The sequence below is a fragment of the Gobio gobio genome (assembly GCF_949357685.1).
Source record: "Gobio gobio genome assembly, chromosome: 16".
NCBI classification, from domain to species: domain Eukaryota; kingdom Metazoa; phylum Chordata; class Actinopteri; order Cypriniformes; family Gobionidae; genus Gobio; species Gobio gobio.
In genome coordinates this window covers 15,463,392-15,490,083 of record NC_137109.1, presented here as the reverse complement: position 1 = coordinate 15,490,083, position 26,692 = coordinate 15,463,392, and positions in this window count along the sequence as shown.

Below are 26,692 nucleotides of genomic sequence, written 5' to 3'. Positions count from 1 at the left end.
GCATCATTCTGCACCCGGGATGCGCATAAGCGCTTTGTTGCCGCTCTGTTTTGAAGCGTTTCATATATTTTCATAGTTTTGTGCACTTAAAGATTATTAAAAAATATATTGTTCTCACGGATCGATCATATATTTGTTGTCCCTTTACAGAGCTGCACATTACGTTTACAATAAAATATAAATCTTGTAATTTTATATTATTTGTGTAGGCCCATATAATTATTATTATTATATAATTAATCATATATAAATATAAATTAAAAATTAAATATAAATTGTTTTTCATAAATGTATTTAATAAAAACACAAAGTAATTTGTACCTTTTCATTAACATGTTTAGGGTTTTATGTTTAGTGTTTTATGTTTTATGTTTAGTGTAGTGTAACATGTTTTATGTTTAGTGTTGGCAAAAACGGTTGTCATTTTTATGTTGAGGTTGCAGAGGTGTTGTCGGCAACTGATGAATGTAACTAATAAAGTAACTTGTAATCTAACTTAGTTACTTTTAAAATCAAGTAATCTGTAAAGTAACTTAGTTACTTTTAAAATCAAGTAATCTGTAAAGTAACTAAGTTACTTTTTCAAAGTAACTGTGGCAACACTGGTCCCGGCTGAGATTTGGCTGTACTCGTTCACCAGCCTCTCTGTATAATAGCCTGTGGTTTATGACATGGTCTATGATAGCAGCTCTTATTTCATCAGTTACCCTAATTCTGGCCCTTCTTTGAGCGCCACCATGCATTCTAACTCCTCAATCTCTACCTTGCCCTTGTCCTGGCATTCCTCTCCCTCTCCCTTGCCCTTGTCCCACTCCTCTCCCTTGTCCTGGTACTCATCTTCCTCTCCCTCATGCAGGCCTTTTTCTTACTTTCTTTGTGTTGCTCTATATTGTTTTTTTTTCACACAAGAGCAGCCCAAATAGGCCCTCTTTTACTGTATACCATATGGTCATGTGATTGAAAGAACATTGACACCTGAACAATTCCTAGCTGTGATTTATATATTTGCACAAATTCAATCAGCTGTTTATCAGTACCAATGGAATAAAATACAGGGGATATAGTTGTGTTTCAATTCTCAATATAAACAGCTGTTTACCTTTAGCCTATAAGGTTAGGGTTTAGAACATGGTGCTATCTGTTCTGACATACAGTGTTACAGTTTTTCTTGATTGCTTTGATGCAGCCATCAGCTCAAACTTCACATTTTCAAATTAGTTAACACACAGGCCTAAACAGTGGCACTCATGGTCAAAATGACACATTTTGTTTCCAAAAGGCTGTAACCGCACCAAAACTTTTAAAATATGCAACAAAAGCAAATTTTGCCTTCAAACAACACAACTTGCACACAAGTATATGAACTCTTTCAGTCAATCATTACACAATTGACAACAAAAAACAGAGCTCAGTGCACCATTGCTTGTCATTGTAGCCTATTGCCAGTCACAGTTGTTGTCTTTCTGTATAGGCTGTGTCAAATTTGCCTTTTTGCAAAGAATTGGATCCAGAATAAGAAATGCTTTGATGCATTTTTTATTGATTCCATGACATTCATTTTTTTTCAAGCCATGTCTGAAAACTGAAATACTGTAAATATTACAGATAATACATGTAAACCAAATAACAGTAAAGTCTATTGGAGTATAAGACATAGCCACTATTGATACTCAGTCTCTTCTGTCGTGATGATGGGGCCACATGGCCTCATCCACATCACATTCAATATCATCTCTTGCAATGCACCTAGAGAAAAATCTTCTTGCATGCCTTATCCAACCTTGACATTCCTCTGCACCTATTTCTTGGGCAGCAGCAGTCATTGCATTCAGCAAGGGCATTCGCTCATAGAGATGGTGGTCATAAACCTTCCATCTCCAAGCACTGAAGAACTCCTCTATGGGATTCAAAAATGAGGAATATGCTGGGAGGAACAGCATCATCATACGAGGGTGTACCCTAAACCACTCATTGACAAGGCGAGAGTGGTGGAACGCCACATTGTCCCAGATAATGACGAAGAGTGACATGCCAGGCCTCAACAGCTCTCTCTCCGGGTGGGATCAGCCTCTCATGAAGTGCATTCAGGAATGTTATGAGGCGTTCGGTGTTGTATGGGCCAAAAGCAGGGATATGGCATAAGACACCATCATTGGAGATGGCAGCACACATGGTTATGTTGGCACCCCTCTGTCCTGGAACTGTGGCCCTGTACCCAATGAGGTTCCTTCCACGTCTCCTCACTTTGCTGAGATTGAAGCCGGCTTCATCAACATATATGAAGACATGATGTGCCCCCTCAACTTCAAGCTCCATTATTCTCTGAGTAAAGAAAAAGGCAAAATTACAATGAAAGGTGACTCCAGTTGACTCTAACTGCATGATATGACAAGGCATTACTGTATAGTAATGCATCCTTACCTCCACATATTGGCATCTGGCTTCCTTCACAACTTCAGAGTTCCTTTGAAATGGAACTCTATAGAGCTGCTTCATGGCCATATGGTTCCTTCTTAGGACGCGGTCAATGGTGCTCAAGCTCACGTTGTTGATGTTCCTAAATGTGCCCTGATCTGCGATCACTGCTTCCCTGATTTCACGCAGCCTTATGGCATTGTTTGCCACGACCATGTTTACAATGGCCGCCTCCTGCTCAGCACTAAACATTTTCCCTCTACCACCAGAGAATGGTAGCCTTTGGATTCTATAAAGAATACATGTAATGGGAATGAGGAAACAGTTACATAAAGTATATCACTGAAGATATTTCTGTATATACTGTACAGCAACATTACCTGTTCTCCTGTCTGAAAATTCTGACAATGGATGCAACAGTGTTTCTGTTTAGAACAGGTTGGACTCTTTGTCCAGCCTCTCTAAGAGAAAGGCCATGATTGATAACGTGACCAATAACAGTTGCCCGAATTTCATCTGTAACCTGAGCCCTTCCAACTACACCTCCACCTCGCACACGGACACCTCTTCCTCTGACACCTCTTCCTCGGACACCCCTACCTCTTCCTCTCACTCTCACCTGCCTTAGACCTCCTCCATCCATGCTGGCAAAGAACAACATAGACGTGGCACCTTTTTTTATAAGGCCTGCAGACTGATTGCTAATTGAAGATTTGTGTAAAGGAGTGTCAAACAGGTGCTGCAGTGATTTCATACTGATCTAGGTAGTTTTTAATAGTTAGGAATACATGGTTTCTGTTTGGTTACCATAGCTAAAACAATGGAGTTTGGACTGCTTGAATGACATCCGTGTTAACTGTTTTGCAAAAGGGTGGGGAAAATGTGTCAATCCAATGAGAAAGGGTGAACACATTTGCAAGACATGACTTCTGCTCTGCTGAGATAGTGATGATGAAAACTGAGTGGATCCTAGTTTATTTAACCAGGTCAAAGCAATCAAGAAAAACTGTAAAGCATTTGTTAAAAGTATTGAAAAAATTGTCATAGCGATTGTAAAAAACTGTAATCAATGAAAGTGCAAAAAAGTGGTCACATGACCCTAGGGTGGCCATTTCCATAACAACAAAAAGGAGGACACTTTTCAGAATTTAGTGAGGCAAGAATAATTGCATAAGACTCTGGTGTACTCGCAACTACAATACAATTTTGTCCATCATATCAATGGTCTCATGATACAGTGATTCTGCAATAGCCTACTCTATTCATTGCCAGACAATTTGATCTACGATAAATATTCTTGATGTAGACCTATGTGTAACAGAAGAGGCAAAAAAGTGTTTGTTCACAGTATTTGTATTTATTCAAGACATTGTGATGTCTGTTTCGAAAACTGACCTTACGGCATTATAAGCTATGCTGCTGCATCCCAATAAAGATTCTAGAGCGGGGTTTTATAGGCCGATTCAGCGCAACTCCAAAAAGGAGGCTTGAGGCTGCGCCGGACACCGGACAGGGAGCTTTAAATCCGGACTGTCCGGACAAAATCCAGACGTATGGCCACCCTACATGAACCACAGAGGTCCATTTTATGTCCACATGTGCACAGGTCTCATGGCTTCATATTTTCTCCAATGAAAAGCATTTTTCACTCATTTACGTTCAGTTAATCACCCACAAAAAAATATAAGTAACTGGTAAGTAAAAACGTTTTTTCAAGAATTTTCAGTTTTCAATTTTCGAGTACATAACAAAAAACTGTGTGTTGCCTCAAGGCAACATTGTACCATAATGGAATCGCATAATGCCATACTAGAATATACTAGGATATATTAGACATACTAGGTTGGATAAAAATATAGTATATTTGTAAGGAAAAGAGTTAGAATTCTCTAAATATATTTGCATTTTTGCATGATTTTATAATGCACATATAAGAATAGTAATGCACATACTATAACTGCACATATTATGATCTGCACATTTTCTATAGCACTTTAAAAAAGGTATAAAACACGACTGCCAGTTGATGAGGGTGAGGAGTCATGTGATGAGTAAGATGAGGTCATAGTGAAAATCCAGTCGGGAGAGAGTGACGGTAAGGGTGAGATTGAAGATGAGGATGAAGATGAATATGATAACTTGATATGATAACTTGATGTGATAGCTTGATGTGATAGTTTGGTAATACTTGTGTTCCACGATGGGACAATGTTGCCTGAGAGCAACAGCTGAATTTGAAATGTTACTTTTTATTAAATATGAAATTTGTAAAACATTATAAACTGGATAAATGTGTTTGTTCAGGTGTTTGGTTAAAGAAATGTATGTTTTCAATAAATATATTTATTTTTTCTACATGAAAATGTCAAATGTTTCAATTTGTCCATTGTGGTACAATGTTGCCTTGAGGCAACAAACATTTAAAAAATAAATAAATAAAACAATTCTGAATTTTTTTATTGCTATTGTAATAGTGTCCTATTTTAAGCAGGAAAAACATATTTTTTTCCTCATTGAAATCATATTGTGTACCATAGAGGGTTAAAGACGTTCTTTGCTGCCATCTAATGGTGTAATAATGTAACTGTCACTGAATTCGAAATTACAATCACTGACGGACCCTTTCTCAATAAAAAATATGGCATATTATTTATATAAAATAATATTTATTGAAAAATCATATTTAAATCAACAACAAAAGCCATTATAAAAGACCATAGGAAATAAAACACAAGCAAACAATTCAGTCAAACGTACAAAAGCAGCGCTGTAGTAGGTCATACAGGACTTAAGTTAAATATAGCCTAAAAATAAAGTCACAGAACTTAACCAAAATCGATTTGCTCTGGAACATGTTATAGACTAATAAGACAAAAGATTGCCTGTTTGATATACCCCAAATGAATTATATCTGTTTAACCGCTATCTACATACAGTAAGAGCCGGTGGAAAATTCCTGAAGGACTGGCCGTGATGAAGCCATTCTCTGCGGGTACATGAGTGCTGAACGGCTGCTGGCGGTCTGGAGCTCGCATTTGCAAAAGCGTCTAAACAAATTGTAAAATAGGCGCTATGTTTATATATGAGTCACATATTTGAGGTCCAAATAACTACATGTTCACCTAAAACACTGTTAAAACTAAATTTGTGACACAACAACAGTAGTATTTTCTCGACTGCCATGACAGTCGCCACAAGCGGAGTGATACAAATGGCTCTCAGCCAATCAGATTCGAGAACCAGAAAGAACTGTTGTATAAAAACCAGATAACATTGAACGAATGTTCTAGTAATGTTACTGGGGAATAACATTGCCAGAACATTCTAAGAACGTTCCCTTTAAGCTGGATAGTTGTTGGAGAAAAAACAGGGTTTTAAAGTCGACTGAGTTTCCTGGTGTGGGTGATCACTGTTTAGATCTCTCGCCGCAATTCCTATTTCCACAGTAACAGTTATTTCTCTGATTTGAGTTTCTTGCTTCAGGGTTACTGGTAGCAATTTTATAAACCAACAAGACACTTTCAGCAAGCAGCAAATCAAAAAATATCTTCACTTTTTTTTCTTTGTAAGCATTGGTTTGGTGCTACACAGGTCAATAGTGTGATAATGATAGCAAGGCTCCATGGTCTCGAGGACATATAGAAATTAAACTCTCCTAAAACACTGTTCAAACTCACTTGTTTATTTAATCTGTATACTACTTCACTTCATGCTCCAGAAGGTCCTGTAATTCTAGATGATCCTGAAGACCTTGATTAGCTTTTGCAGGTGTTTGATTACAGTCTAACTCCAGGAGCTGAATTGAAAAACCCTGCTCAACCAAGATTGTCCAGCAGTGTATATGAATCAATAATAGAGTATTGTGTAACACCTTACAATACATTCAATTTATTTAAAGTCCCCCTGTGGTGAAAATAAAATTGTTAATGTTGTTTATATGTCTATGTGGTGTTTTTAATATGCTTTAACTACCTTGTAACCAATCAACGTCAACATGTGGGTGGGCTTTATTTAGCATATCATTACCTATTCTCTGAAGCAGGGGTGTCTCAAGAGAAGCCAGTTACCCTGGTATATTTTTCTGTTAATATGAATATGCGGGTGAATAGCAAACAGGAACATGGTTTGTGTAACATTAGCAACACATTATTAGCTGTTTGATAACGTAGTCAAGCAAAAGGATAATCACATTAATTACTGTTATGTGTCCAACGTTGTCATTGTGCAGCGTTTACCTCAGTATGTTGGCGTCTGTATTTCTGAGCCAATGCGAATGATTGGGGTGGGGCTAATTTGCATATTCATGAATCCGCGTATACTAAATGAGGCAAGGATGTAGTTACATACAAACTATTTTAAGGCACGAAGAACAACATTCACAGGAAAAAACTTTTAAATATGTAATTTCAGTGATCAAAAATGAGTTTTAAGGGATAAAATTATTGATACAGGGGGACTTTAACATTAGTTAAAGCAATAACTAACAATGAGCAATTTGCTCTAGTATTTATTCATCGTAGTTAAAGGGGGGGTGAAATGCTGTTTCATGCATACTGAGCTTTTTACATTGTTAAAGACTTGGATTCCCATCCTAAACATGGACAAAGTTTTTTTTTTTTTTAAAGTTGTACGTTTGATGGAGTATTTCTGTGCCAAAAATACTCCTTCCGGTTTCTCATAATGTTCGGAAAGTCTTTTTCGAGTATGGGTATATGTGACGTCAGATGGGGCGGAATATCCTTGTATGGGCTCTTCTCCCGGAAGGGCGCGCACGCGACTGAGCGAGAGAGCAAACGCTTTAGGGAAGCCGGCTGCACTGCAGTCACAGGACTTCACGAAATCAACAATGTCACCAAAGATGTGTGTTTTTGGTTGTCATGGCAAGACAATCATGTTTTTCCGGAGCAGCAACGGAGTTGTGCAAGTGTTTGTTTGTTCCCTGAATTTCGGCGACGATGGTTTATAAACAAGATACAGTTCAACTCCGGAATTGTAGCTCGCCTAATGCTGAAAGATGGAGCAATCCCAGCGATTAAGGATCACGGCCGCGTGATGGTAGCAGGCGGTGAGTAAAAATGCTTCAAATGTCTTTGTGTTAGCTATCGATTCCATTGTTTTTCTATGTAAACATGCATAGCTCAACGCAATAGCTTCGCACGCTCTTCATTCTTTAGCTCCGCCCGAACGAAACGCCCCCAGCCGCTCTGCTTTTTTCGGAAAGACTCGGTACAGCGTATCTTTCTTTTATAAATATAATAAAACTAAAGACTTCTCGGAGATATGAAAGATGCAATACTACTCTATAGGTACTCAAGATTGACATGAGATTGACTGAAAATGAGTGTTTCACCCCCCCTTTAATATGGAAGCATCTGTGTAGCAATATTCAATTTGCAATGCAATATGAAAAATGGCAATGCATTTCAGTATTTAAATTTACATTTTACATACCATGTGTGCAACATTTGGAGCAAAATGATAATTCAAATTTAATAATATTGACATCACCATTTTCTCCGGGAGCGGCTGTACGGCTGAATCAAATTCTGTTGCATTATTTTCCTGTTTAACACTGTGAAGCTGCTTTGAAACAATCTGCATCCTAAAAAGTGCTATATAAATAAAGTTGAATAATATAACTTACATTTGCTATTTCCTACACTAGTTTTAACATATAATTTAAACATATATTTTAATGCTTTATAAGTGCACCCAGCCCTGTCAATCATCGCATCAAGGCGGAGCCAGCTGTTGGAAACATGGCGGCAGCAGAACTATTAAAGCGATGGGTTTCCTGGCAGATGAAGTGGAGCAAGAACAGATAAATGATTATGCGCATCTATCAGTGACTGTTCTGTTAGACCAGTACGTTATTAGAACCATAGATATTTATGGTTAGAACGGCTTGCAGAGAACGTGCATAAACACACATAAACTCAACAACAATGGGTTACATGAACAAAGCTAGACAGGGAACAATGGAAACCTGAGGGCTATATACACACAGAGACTAATGACTTACCAGGAAAACCAAGACGTAGCTAAGAACCACCATGGTGGAGCACGTAGAGGTGATAACCACCTCCTCAGTAGAGCCTGAGGGCCCCATGGTGGAGTTGGTGGATCAGGATCTCTGTGGCCTTGGCATGGGGCACAATGAGTTTATTTATTTTATTTATTATATTTATTTAATTTAATTTATATAGCACTTTTTACAGTACAGATTGTTTCAAAGCAGCTTTACAGTGATAACAGAAAAATAATGCAGCAAAGTTTTTATCGGCTGTACAGCCGATCTGGAGATAACAGTGATGTCAACGTTCTGCTCAGCTCAATTCCCATACAATGGTGTCAATGCAGACAGATCAGTAAAATTAAGAATAATAAGTGTCGCCAACTAAGCAAGTCAAAAGTCAAAGGCGACAGTGGCAAGGAACCAAAACTCCATCAGGTGACAGAATGGAGAAAAAAACCTAGGGGGAAACCAGGCACAATCAGGGGGCCAGTTCTCCTCTGGCCAACCAGGGACGGCCTCCGTGGCCTTGGTATGTAACACACTGAGTTCAGGGACGGCCTCCGTGGCCTTGGCATGTGACACACTGAGTTCAGGGCTGGCCTCTGTGGTTATAGCAGTCACGCCACCTCGGGAGGAGCTGTAGCCACCATCACAGGCAGCACCGTGGACAGAGGAATAGTTTCCGGGACCACTGGACTTGGACTTGGAATCACTGGTCTTGGAAGCGCTGGCGTGTGGGCCACAGTCAGCTTAGGACCAGCCTCCATGGCAGGGAGTATTAAAAATGTTCCTTGGCCAACTTGGCCAAAATGTTCCTTGGTGTGGCGGTACATGATGTGATGAGTCTCTGCTGTGACTTGTGAACTAAACTTGAACGAACATAAACTCACCAGCAATGTGTTACCCAAACAAAGATAGACAGGGAACATTTGAAACATGAGTACTATATATACAGCGAAGGCTTGTTCGACTTCATGCAGTACTGCATAGACTGATCGGTGGCTGACTTGAAGCAGTGCATGCCAGTTGGAAATTTTGTCTGACTTGAGACAGTGCAGACTCTGCGTGACTGTGACGTATGCCATCAAAGTGTCGCGAGAGTGATTCGAGAGCAGCTGGCTGGTTTATTCTGTGCAGCTTCTCCAGAGCGGCTGCACGAGCGCTGATGATGACACAGTTGTTCCGCAATTGGCTCTGATGACGACATAGCTGTTCTGCGATTGGCTCTGATAACGGCACAGCTGTTCCACGATTTGCTCTGATAATGACACAGCTGTTCCACGATTGGCTCTGATGACAACACAGCTGTTCCACGATTGGTTCTGATGACAACACAGCTGTTCCACGATTGGCTGGATTCACCACATGACAGCGATCACGTGTTTTTGTTTTTATTCAAACACCTTCAGTTCCAGATGCTCACAAATGTTTGTTTTTTTAAACATGTTGTTGCAATGTTACATTGTGCCATGTTTATCAAGATCAAACTGATAAAAAAATCTAGACCCCACTTAATTTATAATATAGGCTTACGTTGAACTTTATTTTTTTACAAGCAGACGCTGTATTAAGCAATGCATACATTTTATTTATTTATTTTCCTTAAAACAGCGCAAGCGCCACTACGGAAAGCAGAAAATGTCCGACTTCACATCTCCGCTTTCAGCTCCTCCCCACCAGCACGCGGCAACTTTCGCTGATAAGTTACATCCAACTGCAGCCGAAGTCTAACACACCTACCCCCGGTTTCACAGACAATGCTAGTCCTAGACTAAAATGCATGTTTGAGCTGTTTTAACTGAAAGAATCTTGCACTGACAATTCTTAAAATATGTCAGTGGCATTGTTTTGTCTCAAGATGCACACCAGTAATGTTTTTTTCTTGAGCATGTTTATAAAAGTTACTTAAATGTCCTAATTGAACTAAGGCCTAATCCTGGCTTAGTCTAAGCCCTGTCTGTGAAACCGGGCCCTAGAGACTAATTAATACCAAGTCAAGTCAAGTTTATTTTCAGGAAAACATGGCCTCTCGGCCCATAGTTCCACTGAATCACAATAGCATCTTCATTTCATGGTGTATATACAGTGCCAATTTCCATGCATACTCCAAATCCCAAGAACGAGATCACTCAAATATTTTTTACGCAGATCCTCATACAAAGAACAAATTATACAAAAAATGTTTCTCATCTTCTATCACAAAATAATTCAAGGTTAACTTACAATAATTACAAATTCTCTCATCCACTGGTGTGTTCTATAGCCAGATTCTGACCAGAGCATCTGAACAGGAACAATGATCATACCAGCTGTCTGTTATATACAGATGTAATGTAGCTCTCTTGATCAGGCAAAACATTATGACCACTGACAGGTGAAATGAATAACACTGATTATCTATTCATTGCGGCACCTGTTAGTGGGTGGGATATATTAGCCAGCAAGTGAACATTTTGCACTCAATGTGTTAGAAGCAGGAAAAATGGTCATATGTAGCAAGCATTAGGATTTGAGCGAGTTTGACAGGGCCAAGTTGTGATGGCTAGACGACTGGGTCAGAGCATCTCCAAAACTGCAGCTCTTGTGGGGTGTTGCAATGGTCAAAAGTGATCCAAAGAAGGAACAGTGGTGAACCGGCGACAGGGTCATGGAATGGCCTTGGCTCATGGATGCATGTGGGGAGCAAAGACTGCGATCAAACAGACGAGCTTCTGTACATCAAATTCCTCAAGAAGTTAATGCTGGTTCTGATAGAAAGGTGTCAGAATATACAATGCATACATTGCGAATGGGGCCGCAGACCAGTCAGGGTGCCCATGCTGACCCCTGGCCACCGCTGAAAGCTCCAACAGTGGGCACGTGAGCATCAGAACTGGACCACGCAGCAATGGAAGAAGGTGGCCTGGTCTGATAAATCAGGTTTTCTTTTACATCATGTGGATGGCTGGGTGCGTGTGTGTCGCTTACCTGGGGAACACATGGCAGCAGGATACACTATGGGAAGATGGCAAGCCGGCGGAGGCAGTGTGATGCTTTGGGCAATGTTTTGTTGGGAAACCCCAAGGTCCTGCCATCCATGTGAATGTAACTTTGACATGTACCACCTACCTAAGCATTGTTGCAGACCATGTACACCCTTTTATGGAATTCCCTGGTGGCTGTGGTCTCTTTCAGCAGGATAATGCGCCCTGCCACAAAGCAAAAACGTGACCATTCACGGAAAGTAGGGACACAAGAAGGTTCTGGGGCATTTTGAGTTATTCACAGATTCTGAAAAAGTAGTCCCCAAGCTTTCCAACAATGTGTAACACATGGAAATCTGATAATATTTGGAGAAGTTGAGGCCATTTGAAAGTAGGCACTCAAAAAACCTTAATAGGGAGAAAAGACCCCTAAACATTTTGCAGTTCTCACCTGTTCTCACCTGCTGGGAGTGACAATAGGGCTCATTTACATCTCATTTAGATAAGCCATACCCCCTGTAAAGCTCCCCCCTGTAAAACTGCATGGTTGCATAACAACGACAGACCCAACGGGACGCATTGTGTAGCATTAGGACTTTTTGAACAGGATTCTGTGATAACCGTGATCATTTTGGTCACTATAATCATGAAATTAAATTTTCATGCCATTTCATCTCTAGTTATGATCAACTATGATAAACTAAAATCAACTATAATTATGTGTTTTTATAGTATAATATGCAAAATACAATTTTCTATAAGAAAAAACTATAGAATTCTATATATTTTTTATATTTATTCTATATTTTTCTATATTTTGTTCTTTTCTCTGACGTTAACATAACACAGGGTAACATAGGCCTACAAAGACTATTTTAGGTCTAAAACAGTTTGGATAGTTGTTAATACAGCGTTCCCAGAGCTTGGTTAACTTCAAGATTCAAAATTCAAGAACCTTTCAAGGACTTTCCAGGTCCAGCTTTTTTTTTTTTGCATTTATTTTTGGCCATATGACAGAGGTCTGATATTCTATTTGTCATATTTCTGTTTAGCATAAAACTGAAGAATATTCGGTTCATCCTATACTGTATTCTAAAATGATCTGATATTAACTTTTGCATGGATTTTATTGAAAAGAGCTTAGGCTCATGTAACCAGTCTATTTTTGCAATATTTCACGGTGTGTCTGTGAAACGCTGATGTACCGTATAGTTTTGTGCGCTCGTGAACATCATGGCAACGTACAACACAAAGTACCTCACGCGGGAAACACTTAACGTAACGCGTAAATGCAAGTAACAAACGTAAATCAAGCATAGTCCACGAAGTGCTGGGGAAATAACACATTATCGGACCGGAGAGAATAATATGGAATTTCTTCCAGAAAACTAAAATAAATTCAAGCACTTTCAAGGACCTGTATGTATGTTTATTTTCAGTCATGTCGTTGTACTCAGCCCTCTCTTTCTGCACAAGGGAAAGATGATCGTGTTGGTTCTTTACTGCTTCAGACTTTCTGTCATCTGGGAGGTTTGCACTTCGTATCAGCTGCTCGTTATTGCTTTGGCACTGCCAGCAGAGATCTGTGCGTGGCCAGCAGAGATCTGTGCGTGGCCAGCCACCAGGGTTGCCAGGTTTTCACAACAAAACCCATACAATTGCTACTCAAAACTAGCCCAAAACAAGCCCATGGTTTTTTGCCATGGTTGCCTACTAAAATTTGCATTCCCGGGGCTAAATATCACATAATTGGGGTCGCTTCAACCCGCGGACATGAAAAACAGCGGACTTGGCAACACTGAGCCACGCTTCCCTTGGAGGGCGGGTGCAATAACAAAAGAAACACGCCTCTGCTGCATGCTAGCAGAATCTCCGAAAAACAAGCCGATTTCAACCTCAAATTGTATGCTTTTAAATATACCAATAATGCTCTCTCAAACACGGAGAGGCTTCTTCTCAACTTGATCTCAACTAACAGATTCTGCAAAAAAGCGAAAATCCCCAATTTTGAAAAAAAACCAGCTTCTTTCTCATTTTGCTCGAAAGTTGTGCTGCTGACTTGTGTCCCTACTTTCAATGACTGGTCACAAATGATTCAGGAATGGTTTGAGGAGCACAACCACGAGTTTGAGGTGTTGACTTGGCCTCCAAATTCCCCAGATCTCAATCCAATCGAGCATCTGTGGGATGTGCTGAACAAACAAGTCCGATCCATGGAGGCCCCACCTCGCAACTTACAGGACTTAAATGATCTGCTGCTAACATCTTGGTGCCAGATACCACAGCACACCTTCAGGGATCTAGTGAAGTCCATACCTCGAGGGGTCAGGGCTGTTTTGGCAGCAAAATGGGGACCAACACAATATAGGAAGGTGGTCATAATGTTATGATGACGACACAGCTGTTCCGCAATTGGCTCTGATAACGACACAGTTGTTCCACGATTGGCTCTGATGACGACACAGCTGTTCCACGATTGGCTCTGATGACGACACCGCTGTTCCACGATTGGCTCTGATAACGGCATAGCTGTTCCGCGTTTGGCTCTGATAACGACACAGCTGTTCCGTGATTGGCTCTGATGACGACACAGCTGTTCCACGATTGGCTCTGATGACGACACAGCTGTTCCACGATTGGCTCTGATAACGACACAGCTGTTCCGCGATTGGCTCTGATGACGACATAGCTGTTCCACGATTGGCTCTGATAACGACACAGTTGTTCCACGATTGGCTCTGATAACGACACAGCTGTTCCACGATTGGCTCTGATAACGACACAGCTGTTTCACAATTGGCTCTGATGACGACACAGCTGTTCCACGATTGGCCAGATTCACCACATGACAGCGATCACAAGTGTTTTGTGTTTATTCAAACACCTTCAGTTCCAGATGCTCACAAATCAATTTTTTTTAAACATGTAGTTGCGATGTTATAATGTCATGTTTATTAAAATAAAACTGATAAAAGGTCATAATGTTATGCCTGATTGGTGTATATTCAACTTCTAATTTTCTAGAACTAATGTGTTATTTTTTATTATATCCCCAACACTTTGAGCCTCCCAGACACAAAAAAAAACTAAACTCTAATACAGGAGACCCATGTTTTTCTACCTACTTCATCTAACTGATACAACATGTTATAACATTTTCTTGGATAACGATAATTAGACATACACACTAATTTTATCCAGTACATAATACATCTTTTCATATAGGTAATAGACCATACAAATCTACCCAGATCTCCCAAGACAGCTACATTGCTCACAGTTGTACTTCAGGAGATTTTTACAAAAAGATAACTGAACATTTCCATATTGTCGGACTTTCCACCATGACAATTTTGGTATTAACCACATTACAATTTTCCTTTAACATTGTTATATATTAATTTAGGAAAAGAATAAACAAAAGTGTACCGTGCAGCCCTGTCGTACACCAGTGCTACAGCCAAAATATTCTGTTAAACCATCAGTTCCTTTCACACATGATTTCTGCTCTTCTTAATGAGAGTGAAATGGAAGCTTTAGCGTAAGTTCTGCCAGGAAGACTTAATTGTCATGTCACTTTAATTTTATCTATCCAATCACATGCTAAATACCTGGGTATAAAAGATCGGTACTTACTCATGTCTGAGTTCGCAGATGCTGACGCTCCCATTCACTTGACGATCCGGGCGTTCCGTAGTGGTCGATCGCTGGTCCTACGATAACTAATAATGTGTTTACAGTGGCGTTCTAAGTCCATGTCAGCCTTTCATCTGTTCAATGGGTTACCGCAGTAACAGACGCGAGTGCTTCACTAACAAGAGCAAGTCTCACGTCAGACTCAGATCAATCGCTTCATGAGGACTATCTGGGCATGTTATCAAAGACACGGCTGTGGTTTCATCACCATTCTGGCGACATCACTACATCAGCATTTATCACAGTGATATGCATATGGTTATGCATTCCGATGCCGATTGGGTGTAGTATATTTTTTTTTTTTCAACTTTGTCGCAAGCATGTCTGTATAGAGCACACACATGCATCGTGTGAGACGCGCACAGGTGTTTGCCGGTCTGCTCGTGCAACGTGATCTCTCGTTGTGACTCGTTTGTGCCCATAGTGCTCGTAAATGATTCGCATGACACCGGTTACCGCTATAGATAGTATTTTGTTATAAAACTGAAACAGAACAGATATGCACAGCATATTTTGACTCTATCATTCTCCCTACGAATGCAAGGAAAATTAACACGGGTTTTAAAGCAACATGCACCCAATTAATCGGGGCTTCATGTTGAACTGAAGTTAAGCTGAAATCGCGATTGGGTTCAGTGTTATCAGATCATTAAAATTGAATTTAAAAACTATGCTGAGCAAATAAGCATATTTAGGTACAGCACCGACATCAGTGCTTTGATCCGGTCTGATTCAATGGCGTTAGATTCATCTTCCAAGTGTTGTGAGTTCGTCACATTAACTGTCACAACAAAGTTTCAAGCTTGAAGTGTTGGCTGTCATCCAGCAGAGTACATATTTTGCTCAAACATACGGGGCACCAAGCGTTGGACCGGCTTCCTTTCGTGATTCGATATGGCTTCCTTCCCTATGAGGAAGATCTGTAGCGTTCTGTGCTCATATAAAGGTGCTGTTTTATGTTCAATCTTCAGGTGCTACATGGAAAGCCTAATGAAATACTCATCCACCTATTCAAAGAAAAAACATCTCAAATTAATTTTCTAGAAATTAAACAAAAGTGTGCTTTGATGAACACAGAAAAACACATTTTGATGGTGAGAACAAGAAAATATATGTAATTCGCTGAATGGAAACATTTCGTTTTTTATACGTATTGTTGAAGGTTAACAATGTTTGCAAGATAAATGAGTTTAAATTATCTCCTTGATACATTCTTTGCATTATGATACTTTTTGATGTTGTGATGGTAATGACGGTTTGCAGTGCCAGTTGGCAAATGGATATAAAATACTCAAATTACATTTAAGCTCAGTCGTGGCCATTTTTATATCTTTACATCAAGCATGTAAACATTGTCTTGACATAATTTTAACAAAATTCAACCAAATTTCATTCATCAAAATGTAAGATGGCAAAATAGCCCCCAATTGAAGAATCACCCTTATATTTCTAGAAACTTAGAATTTGGTGTTATGTCTCCCTTGGTCTTCCGTGCTAGGACGCCATGGCTACATTCATGAATAAAACATATGTGTATCTCGCTTGTACTCTCAGCATCATATGTTGGGTAAGGTTTGCATACAAAACAAGGTTGACTTGATATTCGATAGCAGTACTAATTTAATTCCTTACTCAATCCGACCTGTTAACATAAGATTGCATCTAAATGGCAGCACGGGAATACAATTATTCAAATCTTTTATGAATATAGTGAGCAGAGTGCACTCCTTTATAAACGCATGAAACTGCCAGATGCTTCAGTTCAGATAAACTCAGTGGAAACTGCTGTGGTCAATCTGACTACACCGAATCATGATCTATTGGATGTTCTACTATTCGTTGGTCAAACGTATGCACTGGAAGGCAGAATTAGCGGTTAGAATAAGCTCTGAACCATTCAATCCTGATTGTGTGTTTTGTGTAGCGCCTCCAATTGGGCATTGTATTCGAGTGCCCAACGGACATTACATTTATGCATTTGGCGGACGCTTTTGTCCGGGCACCTTGAGTTGCATTCAGGGTGCACATTTGGCGTTTTCGGGTCTTGCTTTTCCTGGGAATCGGGCCCGCGGCTCGGCGTTGCTGGTGCCATGCTCTACTGTTTGAGCTACAGAAAAGACATGCCTGTGATCAGTTACACTCACACTGAATTCTATCGTGACTAAAACAATATACAGGGGAGTAAATATAGCATTGACTGTTGCACAGTCTGCATATGCGTATTGATTTCTGGCTGCGCCGCAAACAGCGAGTTCTCTCGCAGTAAGTTTCTCTTCACTAAAGCTGGCACACACGGTGCGCTTATAGACATTGTGATTTGTTGCTTTTCAGACTGCGATCCTGATGCCACCCTGGGGGATCTCAGTGCATTTACAGCAGGCTGTATGTTAATCAGACGCACGAAGACGTGTCTGGAGTTTTACATCAACTAATTCACTAAATTATCATGGCGTTGGGGAACATGTCAAACTAATTATTAAAGACATCAGATTTTATTCTAGGAATTTTTAGGATTGCGATATTGTCTCATACTGCCAAACGTGGCTAAAATCACACAGTATTATCCTGGCTTAGGTATCAAATGAAGATTTCGCTTCGATCTCTTCCATAGGTTCGGTAGCGGTGTCGGTTCCTATATAGCTAGTTATGGTTTTATTAGCTAGTAAAGCTTAAACATATAAAACATAATTTTTCCTTTTGCAAGGGCATCGTCCGGTGTTCTCAATCACATGCGCATGTTATGTATTTGTCATGCTGTTCTGGTTTATTTTCTTTTGGGTGTTCTCTCAGCAGGTTGACGGTTAGATGGTGTTCTATCAAGATGTGAGCGGGAGCTACGCCCAGGGGTTTAGAATCCTCCTAACTGCAGATGGAAAGATGTGTGATCTCTAACTCGCCTGTGCATGGGCCATTCTTTCAGATTGGTGTTGCTACGAACATAGCTCAACGCGCAGAGTTGGCATCCTCTACTAAGGTCTCTCCTATCAAGAAGCATTTGAATGCAGGATTCCATGATGGTCAAGATGGTTTCTTCAGCAATGCTTAAACCATCAGGCATGTTCATTAAACTCTCCCATAATTCCAAAGGTAAAACTAGGATTACCTACTTGTCTTAACAAACATCAGGTACGTTCAAAGCTTTTAAGGTTGATCTTCCACTTACACCGATATTCCGATAGAAGCCATGTTTTATAAGCCTTTCGGCTTCATGTGTCCAGGGAAAATCACTTTAGAAACTAATCAGTTTGATTCTACTCTCGGTCTTTCCTGTTCTGATCGTCACTTCTCACCCAATTTCTTTACTCTTTTACTTAAGCATTCTAGAATGACTTTAAAGGTTCTGGTATCACATGAACAATTTCTAAGATGAAGAATAATTACTGTCCCTTCACTTCTAAGGTTAAATATCTTCACGTTCATCCTAAGACTTCTGACCACTCCCCCCTATTTTTATCTAATGGAGCACCTCTCTCTAAGGCCTGGTTCAGACCCACTTTTATACTGACTTAAAAGCTGCAGTTTACCTCCTTCTCTTCATATCAGACTTTCTACAGCTACGACAGCGGAAATTCTAGGCCAGCATTTAAGCTACCGTGAAGATGATGTTCTTCTGCATTCAAGTCTTATATAAGACAGATTCTAAAATCATCCTTGAAGCTCAGCAAGCTCTCCAGTAATGGTTCTGGTAAATCCCTATGCAACTACTGGTGGTGGTGTTCCGGCCAATTCGGCTCGGTACGTTATGATAGCATGGTCTTTCTACTATATCAAAGATGGCGTGTGGCCCTGCGGCCTTGTCTCTGTGGTCTAGCAGACTGTGTGGCCCTGCGGCCTTGTCTCTGGAAAGAAAAAAAAAAAAAAAAAAAAAAAAAAAAAATAGAAATATATATATATAAAAACCTGTTACATTTATGCAGCAACAGATATGAATTGCTCATGTGTAGTACTCCTCTACAAATTATAACTTCAAGTTCTGTTTAATCATGAAGTGGCCTTTAGCCATCAGCAGGCGGCGTTCCATGTTCACGCTTAACATGTTAACTCTTATTCTTCTTCTTTGTAGGAACTCCAGGACACAAGACCGGTGGGTCTATTTTATTTACCTTTTTTCGTGTGGCCCTGCGGCCTTGTCTCTGTGGTCTAGCAGACCGTGTGGCCCTGCGGCCTTGTCTCTGTGGTCTATCAGGCCGTGTGGCCCGGCGGCCTTGTCTCTGTGGCCCTGCGGCCTTGTCTCTGTGGTCTAACAGACCGCGCGGCCCTGCGGCCTTGTTTCTGTGGTCTAGCAGACCGCGCGGCCCTGCGGCCTTGTCCTTGTGGCCCTGCGGCCTTGTCCTTGTGGCCCTGCGGCCTTGTCTCTGTGGTCTACCAGACCGTGTGGCCCGGCGGCCTTGTCTCTGTGGTCTATCAGGCCGTGTGGCCCGGCGGCCTTGTCTCTGTGGTCTAGCAGGCCGTGTGGCCCGGCGGCCTTGTCTCTGTGGCCCGGCGGCCTTGTCTCTGTGGCCCTGCGGCCTTGTCCTTGTGGCCCTGCGGCCTTGTCTCTGTGGTCTAACAGACCGCGCGGCCCTGCGGCCTTGTCTCTGTGGTCTAGCAGACCGCGCGGCCCTGCGGCCTTGTCTCTGTGGTCTACCAGACCGTGTGGCCCGGCGGCCTTGTCTCTGTGGTCTATCAGGCCGTGTGGCCCGGCGGCCTTGTCTCTGTGGTCTATCAGGCCGTGTGGCCCGGCGGCCTTGTCTCTGTGGCCCTGCGGCCTTGTCCTTGTGGCCCGGCGGCCTAGTCTCTGTGGTCTAACAGGCCGTGTGGCCCGGCGGCCTTGTCTCTGTGGTCTAACAGGCCGTGTGGCCCGGCGGCCTTGTCTCTGTGGCCCTGCGGCCTTGTCTCTGTGGCCCTGCGGCCTTGTCTCTGTGGTTCAGCAGTCCGTGCGGCCCTGCGGCCTTGTCTCTGTGGTCCAGCAGACCGTGCGGCCCTGCGGCCTTGTCTCTGTGTCTAGCAGTCCGTGCGGCCTGCGGCCTTGTCTCTGTGGTCTAGCAGTCCGTGCGGCCCTACGGCCTTGTCTCTGTGGTCTAGCAGTCCGTGCGGCCCTGCGGCCTTGTCTCTGTGGTCTAGCAGACCGTGCGGCCCTGCGGCCTTGTCTCTGTGGCCCTGCGGCCTTGTCTCTGTGGTCTAACAGACCGTGTGGCCCGGCGGCCTCGTCTCTGTGGCCCTGCGGCCTCGTCTTTGTGGCCCTGCGGCCTTGTCTCTGTGGCCCTGCGGCCTTGTCTCTGTGGTCTAACAGACCGTGTGGCCCGGCGGCCTCGTCTCTGTGGTCTAATAGGCCGTGTGGCCCTGCGGCCTCGTCTCTGTGGCCCTGCGGCCTCGTCTTTGTGGCCCTGCGGCCTTGTCTTCGTGGCCCTGCGGCCTTGTCTCTGTGGTTATACATGTTTTATATATAAATATATATTATATAAAACAAAAATGGCCAAATGTACATTTATGCAGCAGCAGATATGAATTGCTCACGTGTAGTACTCATCTACAACTATAAATTCAAGTTCTGTTTAATCATGAAGCGGCCTTTAGCCATCAGCAGTTGGCGTTCCATGTTCACGCTTAACATGTTAACTCTTATTCTTCTTCTTTGTAGGAATCCCAGGATACAAGACCGGTGGGTCTATTTTTATTTTTCACCATTTTTGGGGGTAGGATAGGCTCCGTCCAGGTGGAAGTATTCTTCCACTTATTCTTGGGGGTCGGCTGCGCCTCTGCCTTCGTCTTCAGGCAGGATATGCAGAGTCCGGACCCTCAGATTGCGAGCTACGGACGGGGCCTATGCCAATATACTTTATTGCTTGCTGGGTTGTTAATAAATGGATAATTGTCACAGTATTTATTCTCCCGAGTCTTTCTGGCAGAAATGGAAGCTTTAGCGTAAGTTCTGCCAGGAAGACTTAATTGTCATGTCACTTTAATTTTATCTATCCAATCACATGCTAAATACCTGGGTATAAAAGATCGGTACTTACTCATGTCTGAGTTCGCAGATGCTGACGCTCCCATTCACCGCCATCCTCCCCACCACCTCCAAGTCAAATCCTTCCCTACATCCACCCCACCACCACCAGGATGGTCCCTTCCATACCTCACGTGGGGGTCGGCTGCGCCTCTGCCTTCGTCTTCAGGCAGGATATGCAGAGTCCGGACCCTCAGATTGCGAGCTACGGACGGGGCCTATGCCAATATACTTTATTGCTTGCTGGGTTGTTAATAAATGGATAATTGTCACAGTATTTATTCTCCCGAGTCTTTCTGGCAGAAATACAGAAGACTATGATTGATGCTATCAAAAGGCAAAATCAATATATATATAGTTCATCATTCCTTAGAGACTAATGACTGACAAGGAACACCAGTGAACAATCAAGACAATAAACCGATCATTTTTTTTCAAACTTTACAAAAGTAATATGTCACAGGTCGGGGCGGGCCAAACCAGACTGCACCCACCCCTGGAAACCCGGGAACCACCCCGAGGAACGTGTCAAGGACCAGACAGACAAGGGACTAAAATAATACAGTTTATTTATTATTGTTAAAAGGTCGATGAATTGGATAAGTCCTAATTAAAATCTTCTTCTTGCCACCAGGACAGTTCAAGAGTCTACCAACCTCCCGGGACGGGAGGGGAGGGACGTTCGTGGCGGGCCGGAGGCTCGTCGGAGGGGAATCGGGGGGGAATCCCCGCGCCGTCCAGGTAGGTCACAGGGTAAGTATTCCTCTACGGGACTCAAGAGGGGAGGCCGTGGTCAGACGAACCCCATTCAGACTGGAACCAGGTAAGTATGCCGATGCGAGGGCGAAGCGAGTCACTGGGGTTACTCCGGAGGGAGGTACTCAGAGGTGGGGGCAAGCGAGCCACTCTCTTCTTCTTCTGAGCTGGGTAAAGGCTTCCAAATAGGGCGTGTGGGGACCACCAGGCGGGGGGGGGGGCACTTTGAGCGGGGCGCTCACGTCAGCTGAACACTGGGACAGACACAGCACAGTTTCGACGGTTCAACAATATGTGAAGCTTTTCAACTGATATACCTTCTCTCCTTTCAAACGGGGTCAAGACTTCCAATAGGGGCGTGTGGAGACCACCAGGCGGGGAGGACACTTTGGGCAGAACACTCCACTTCAGCTGAGCACTGGAACAGTACAGCAAGGTCTCAACGGTTCAACAGTATGTGAAGCTTTTCAACTGATATACCTTCTCTCCTTTTGAACAGGGTAAAGGCTTCCAATAGGGGCGTGTGGAGACCACCAGGCGGGAAGGACACTTTGGGCGGAACCCTCGACCACCAGGCGGGGAGGACACTTTGGGCGGAGCACTCCACTTCAGCTGAGCACTGGAACAGTACAGCAAGGTCTCAACGGTTCAACAGTGTGTGAAGCTTTGCAACTGATATACCTTCCCTCCTTCGAACAGGATCAAGGCTTCCAATAAGGGCGTGTGGAGACCACCAGGCGGGGAGGACACTTAGAGCGGGGCGCTCACGTCGGCTGAACACTGGGATAGGCACAGCACAGTTTCAACGGTTCAACAGTACACGAAGCTTGCAACGGATATACCTTTTCTTCTTCTGAACAGGATAAAGGCTTCCAATAGGGCGTGTGGAGACCACCAGGCGGGGAGGACACTTAGAGCGGGGCGCTCGCGTCGGCTGAACACTGGGATAGACACAGCACAGTTTCAACGGCTCAACAGTACATGAAGCTTGCAACTGATATACCTTTTCTTCTTCTGAACAGGGTCAAGGCTTCCAATAGGGGCGTGTGGAGACCACCAGGCGGGGAGGGCACTTTGAGCGGGACGCTCACTTCGGCTGAGCACTAGAACAGACACAGCACAATTTCAACAGTACATGATATATGAAGCACTCAGCACTAGCGGGGCCGGGTCTTTTCAAGCCGGAAGTTGGGCAGTTGCTTTATCAAGACCCTTCGTTAGAGACAGCGGGTGGAAGACTGTAGGAGAGGAGTGCACGGCAGACTTCTATTACTTCTCCACACACAAATTTCACTTCACAGCACAAACCGTGTAAATCTTCACTTCAGGCACTGCAATTCCACTCGCACACCGTGCATTCGGGCCAGCACTCACCCACCGGTCTTTTCTCCCACCAGATCGGATCTCGTCCTCGATCAGGGCTTGACTTTGCTCCGGGAAAGCAGAAGAATGATGCAGCGATCACCACATTCGGCAAGGAGAGGACAGAAGTTGGAGACAGATCATTAATTCACTCGGTGTAATAGTTCACTCGTGCCAAACGTTTTCCAAACTCTCCACACCACTTCAGTGTTAGTGCATATAAACAACGGATCAAATACTCATCACTTGCGTCTTTCTCCCTACGGACGATATTCCTCAAGTCTTCGCTGCCAAATACTTCACTCCTTCCTTTCCTCTTCCACAACTCCAATCTTCCCCACTCCACAGCCCAGCCTCAATAAAAAGAGCAACCCGCTGACAAACACAGCATCATACGGGAGGAGATCCACACCAACAGTCTGTTTTCTCTCTGTTTTTAAAGCCTCATCTCAATAGGTGTCCCTCTCACAGCGTTCTCTATAATTGCCCCACACCTGCTGTCACTCAGGCAATCAGCCCCGCTGCCATGGCAACAGATTCACAGGGCATAGACCGGAGGTTCACTGGAAAATCCTGAACAACTGCATTCACCAGGATCTTAGTCCCGTTAGATTTGTTTTGTCACCCCGTGACACACCCCCCTGCCAAACCGTTCTAGTCCCTAGAACTGGATCCGGACACCCAGTCTCCGTACCTGGCTGGGGGTTGCCCCCGGTTCTCCCGTTGGGATCGCCTTGGCGGGGAGTTAGGTTCCTCGGGCCTTGGTGGGGAGTTAGGTTCCTCTGGCCTTGGCCCTATTTCCAGCCTCCGGGGGGCCACAGCCCATCCCACCACGGGAGGCATCCACGCTGGTTCAGTCGGAGGTCTCTCTACAGTTGGTTCGGGGTAATTCGGACAAGGGCGCATCAGGTTTCGGTGGAGCACCCGCTCTGGACCTTCTCTCCCTTCGGGACGGAGGGCATACACCGGTTGATCGAGATGCGGCTGTCGTTGGACCACGTACGGCTGGGGCTCCCACCGATCACTGAGTTTGCCCTTCCCTTGTCGCCGGCTATCTCGCACCAGAACTCATTCACCAGGCAGTAGCGGCGCACTTCTAGCCGTACGGTCATACAACCTTTTGTTCTTGGCTGCGGCTTGCTTAATTCGGTCCGAGACCCGTTCGTAGGCCAGTTGAAGGCGTTGATGGTGTCTGGCCACCCACTCCGTTACACCGCCTCCCTCTTCAGCGGCCGCAGTTCCCAGCAGTAGGTCAACTGGTAGTCTCACATGCCTTCCGAACATCAGGTAGGTCGGTGCATACCCGGTCGTGCTGTGTATGCTGTTGTTATACGCCTGGACCATTGCCGGAAGGTTGTCAGCCCAATGCCCCTGTTGTTCGTTTTCCAAGGTCCCCAAGAGACCGAGCAGCGTCTGGTTAAACCTCTCGCACCCTCCGTTCCCCTGAGGATGATAGGGCGTTGTATGGGTCTTCTTACATCCGTACAGTTGGCACAGCTCATGTACTACCCTGGATTCAAAATTTGGCCCTTGATCTGAATGGAACACTTCGGGACACCCGAAGGGCTGGATGACATGCCTCCACAGGGCATTAGCGGTGGTAATGGCGGTCTGGTCCAGAGTTGGGATGGCCCAGGCATATTTGGTGAACAGGTCAGTGACCACTAGGAGGTTTTGAATGCGATCGACCGGCCGACCCAGCGTCAGATAGTCCATAGCGAGGATATGCATCGGTGCTTTAGCTCGAATTGGGACCAATGGAGCTCGCGTCTCTTTCCTGGCTTTGAACAGGGTGCAGCGCGGGCAGCCCTGTAGGTAAGTCCTCACGGTCCCCTCCATCCCAGGCCAGTAAAAGTGGCGTCGCAAAAGGGCCGTCGTCCTCTCCCGCCCTTGATGACCAAGCTTGGTGTGATAAGCCTCCAGCAGAGCGTGACATCTTCCCTCGGGGACCACCACTTGCCAGACCGGGTCACCCGAGCGTGAGTCCTGGAGGGACCGACAAATCACCCCTTCCTTCAGATGGAGCCTCTCCTTCTGGCCCATTAGGCCCCTCACGATTCGGGTTTGAGCCCGGCGTCCCGCACCCTCCGGCCACTTGTCCTGTTCCAGCCAGACCCGGACCAGTGACAGGTCCTCATCTTCACCCTGCAACATCCTCCAGCGCTGTGGGTCCCATCCCCAACTTGCGGGCGGTTCCTCCAACGGTGGTCCCGGTGCCTCCACAATGCCCACCATCATTCCCTCGTCGCGGTCCACCTCCCGCATGGGTCTCGGACCCTCCGGCCCTCCTTCTGGCCACCTAGATAGTACGTCAGCGTTGGTATGTTCCCTTCCTGGCCGGTATTGAAGCTGGTACTCAAAGTTGGCCAATTGTGCCACCCACCTCTGTTCCACCGCCCCCAACTTGGCGGTTTGTAGGTGTACCAGTGGGTTGTTATCGGTCACTACGGTCACCTTTGCTCCCCATAGGTAGTCCTTGAACTTCTCACTGAGCGCCCACTTCATGGCCAGTAACTCAAGCTTAAAGGAGCTGTAGTTGGCTTCGTTCCTCTCCGCGGGGTGTAGACTCCGGCTCGCATAAGCAATGACTCTTTCTTCCTCCTGCTGTTTCTGCGCTAAGACAGCCCCCAAGCCCAAGTGGCTGGCGTCAGTGTAGAGGATAAAGGGCTGGGTGAAGTCTGCGTATGCCAGGATGGGTGCTTGTAACAGCTCCTGCTTGAGCCTCTGGAAGGCGGTCTCGCATGCCGGATCCCACTGAATCGCTGGGGACCCTCGGCCCTTGGTGTGTCCCGTCCCCCCCAGCATCTGGTTCAGGGGTTTGGCGATCTTAGAGAAATCCTTAATAAATCGCCTGTAGTACCCGACAAAGCCGAGGAAGGATCGAACCTGGCGCACGGTCTTCGGGGCAGTCCACCCCTGTACAGCCGACACCTTCTCTGGGTCCACAGCGATTCCTGCAGCGCTCACGATATGGCCCAGGAACTTCACCTCCTTCCGGAAAAGCTGACATTTATCCGGTTGGAGCTTCAGCCCGTACTTCTCCAGGGAGCGGAACACCTGCTCAAGATGCTGAAGGTGGGTCTCAAAGTCAGGGGAATAGATAATCACGTCATCCAGATACACAAGAGTGGTATCCACTAGCTGGCTCCCCAGGCAGCGCTGCATTAGCCGTTAGAATGTGGCGGGGGCGTTGCAGAGGCCGAACGGCATCCGGTCCCACTCATATAACCCAAAGGCAGTCGTGAAGGCTGTCTTCTCCCGGTCCCGCTCGTCCACCTGTACTTGCCAGTATCCGCTCGCCAGGTCTAGTGTGGAATACCAGGCCGCCCGGGTGAGACTCGTGAGGGAATCCTCGACTCGAGGCAATGGGAAAGCATCCCGCTTCGTCACTTGGTTCAACCTCCGATAATCCACACAGAATCTCCATGCGCCTGTTTTCTTCCTCACCAGAACAATCGGGGCCGCCCAAGGGCTACTGCTCTCGCGGATGATCCCTTT